The 3,521-nt window shown below is 39.9% G+C and overlaps 1 long non-coding RNA gene across 1 annotated transcript; it reads left to right on the top strand.

Annotated features, from left to right (window-relative positions):
• The first annotated feature begins 335 nt into the window (after positions 1–335).
• On the top strand, positions 336–2,979 carry LOC116869764. The gene is made up of 3 exons (XR_004383098.1): positions 336–405; positions 1,041–1,193; positions 2,575–2,979. It is a non-coding gene; the product is annotated as an uncharacterized LOC116869764 (long non-coding RNA).
• Positions 2,980–3,521: the final 542 nt, after the last annotated feature.

Genomic DNA, 3,521 nt, shown 5'->3' with positions numbered 1-3,521 from the left:
TCTCTTTCTCTGTCTCAAAAAAATAATTAAGGTCTCTAGAAAGAGAGAAAAGTAAAAGACAACCCATAAGCTTTTAGACCTGAACAACTGTCAGGTTGGGCTTGCCATCTGAGATTTGGAAAACAGGGCACCTGGGTGGCTCAGTCTCTAAGCATCTGCCTTTGCCTCAGGTCATGATCCCACCGTCCTGGAAATCTATCCAGGCATTGGGCTTCCTGCTCAGCGGGAAGCATGCTTCTTCCTCTCCCACTCCCCCTGCTTGTGTTCCCTCTCTTACCATCTCTCTCTCTCTCTCTCTCTCTCTCTCTGTCAAATAAATAAATAATAAATAATCTTAAAAAAGAAATTTGGAAAACCGTCTAGATCAAGCTTCCACCAAGTTTGGAGGAAGACTTTTTGGACAAGGTAAGTTTGAGATGCCTATTGGACATCGAAGTGGAGATATCAAACAGACAATTAAATATGCAAGTAAGTAATTCAGAGGAAACATTCAGATAGGAAATTCAAATGTATGAATCTACCTGAAGATTAGGGATATGAGGACCAGTGCCTTGAGAATTAAATGGAAATACTCAGAGTTTAGCCTAAACCCTTTAACCTATGCTTTTGTTGTAGGCTGGTTTTGTTTCTAGCTATCACTTTCTATTGCCATGCATAATATTTATATGCATACTCTTTGCAATTCATTTGTGTTCTAAAGGGTTTCGTTTTTAATGTTCATATCTTTCCAAGCGGTTTATACATTTCCTGAGAAAAGACGTATTTTATTTTATACACTCCACAATGCCATATCCTTAGAACTATGATGCTTATATAATAAACTATGCCAATACAGAGTTTTTCATTTCTTTTGTTGTCATAAAGCATCAACTTTCTTAAAAATAATTTAGACCCTTCTGTCTTGTGAAAATAAGGGTAGAGTTAGAACTTTCAACCTACTGCCACTCATGCCCATTTCAAATCAGATCAGACAGAGCCTTCTGAAAAACAAAAAACAATAAGAAAGTCTCAGCTCTCCTCCTTATTGCCTTTATAATCAGGCTTTATGTGGTAGCAAGACGGTTCCCAACAATTTCAAGTCTACATCTATCCTGGTCCAAGTCCAGCAAGAAAAAGAACCTTCCCAGAAGTTCCTGGATTCACTAATTAAGTCAACACAGATTATCTACCTGTCCCTTAAAAAATTACTGCAGGTAAGAAAATTTTATGCTGTGATTGTCCAAATGTGAGTCACTGTTTCGCTGGTGTTTCATCCAAAGAACATGGACTGTAGAAGAGTGGTTCCCCAGAAGAAGAAGTGGGGTGCTGTCACCAAAATAAGGAAATGGATACTGATGGTCAGAAAATCATACATACTATATCAAATAACAAAGACCTAGAGCATTCTTCCTTAAGCTTTTTTATTAATTAATTAATTAATTTGTTTGTTTGTTTGTTTGTTGAGAAAGAAGGAGCTGGGGGAGGGGGGCGGAGCCTGACATGGGACTGGATCTTCGTTGGAATCATGACCTGAGCCGAATACAGATGTTTAACTGACTGAGCCACCCAGACAACCCCTCCTTAAGCTTTTTTTTTTTTTTTAAGATTTTATTTATTTATTTGACAGAGAGAGATCACAAGTAGGCAGAGAGGCAGGCAGAGGTGGGGGGGGGGGGAAGCAGGCTCCCCGCTGAGCAGAGAGCCCGACGTGGGACTCGATCCCAGGACCCCGAGATCATGACCTGAGCCGAAGGCAGTGGCTTAACCCACTGAGCCACCCAGGCGCCCCCCTCCTTAAGCTTTTAAAAGAATACCATGGGGGCGCCGGGTTGGCTCAGTCAGAACAGCACATGACTGGATCTCAGTGGCACGAGTTCAAATCCACCTTGGGTATAGAGATTACTAAAAAAAAAAAAAAAAAAAAAAAAAGGTAAAGAAATACCATGGCACTCATTTTACATCTCTCCCAATTCTCTACATAATACTGCATTATTTCCCCTGTATCATTAGGCTGTCAAAAATTCACTTGTCATTGATGAGTGAATGTCACAAAAAATAAATAAATGCATGAGTATAAAAGTAAACCAGCTGGAAGGGTCAGTTTTCAGCACGTCACTTTCCAGGATACTCCTACCTGAGTATTGCAGGTAGTTTCTTGTCCTACAATTCTTTCCTATTGTCAGTCTGCCTGAAAAATATTTACTAGCCCTCGGTACCCTGCGGGCAGGGTGGCTGCTAGCTAAGAGACCCGAGAAACCACTACAGAATCAAGTGACAATGAATCAGCTTACGTTTATCTTCTTGAAGGACATTTACTGTGTAGAATCTTGAAAGAAAAATGTATCAACGGGCTTATTTTCAGCTTCTTTTTGGTTTTACCACTTCCATTCCTTTCTACACTAATAGGTCACTTTCCCCACAAGATGTTTAACCTAACCTCTATGGCATTTTTATCCTTTTAGTTCAAATTTTGCTGCGGAAAATGGATAAATGGGTATAAAGAGAATGTTGGCTCTCTCTATTATACTGGAATTTGGGATGGTTTCTCTAGTTTGCTGCTTCCCTGGACACCAAACATAACATTCTCTGTTCTAGGACCTGCTTCAACTTGGTCATAAGACTGGCAGAAAGTCAAACCAAACTAAATGAGTAGTTGTTGGAGTTAATCTCACAGCCTGGAGCTGTATGGGCCATGGAATCGTCTGCTGTTATTAACAAGCACAATTCTGATCAGAATCACTGCTCTGTGGTCCTGTTCATCAGAATCTCATGTTTGGAAACCGGATTTGGGTCTGGGTACTTTAAAAATAGATATGATCATGGAATATAGCCATTAAAATTTCTATTGTAGGAGAAGGTAACATAGGGTCGTATTAATCATGTATTTAAATGTTGAAGTAGATTCCTGAACAATATGTTCAAGGTGATTCCTATATTGTTTAATATTATACAGATATAGACACCCAAATATTAACCTTAAGGAATGGAACCACCAGTGATTTGTTTACTGTTCAGGATATTCCCTGATAAAATGTACTATATCCATACTCAAAGTAAGTTTTAAAGAAATATATGTATCCCACCAGTACCCCAGAGTCAAAATACACAAAAGGTGCAACTAAAAAATTGATCTAATTATGATTCTCACTGCTCAAAACTATTGTTGATTTTTCTCTTGCCTTGCATACATCATTTTTTCCTTCCATTTTTAAAAATCAGGTACTGGGGGGCACCTGGGTGGCTCAGTGGGTTAAAGCCTCTGCCTTTGGCTCAGGTCATGATCCCAGGGTCCTGAGATCGAGCCCCACATTAGGCTCCCTGCTTAGCTGGGAACCTGCTTCCTCCTCTCTCTCTCTCTCTGCCTGCCTCTCTGCCTACTTGTGATCTCTGTCTGTCAAATAAATAAATAAAATCTTTCTTAAAAAATCATGTACTGGATGCTAAGAGTAAATGAACCATACAGGTGTGGCTTCTGCCCTCTCAGAACTAATTGGCTGGGGGCAGCATAACAAGTCAGCTGACAAACAATCCAGCCTGTCATG

This window comes from Lontra canadensis, unplaced genomic scaffold (genome assembly GCF_010015895.1).
Source record: "Lontra canadensis isolate GAN:19392208 unplaced genomic scaffold, GSC_riverotter_1.0 scaffold20, whole genome shotgun sequence".
NCBI lineage: Eukaryota > Metazoa > Chordata > Mammalia > Carnivora > Mustelidae > Lontra > Lontra canadensis.
Note: the sequence above shows the minus strand (reverse complement) of the source record. Positions and strands in the feature narration are given on the sequence as shown.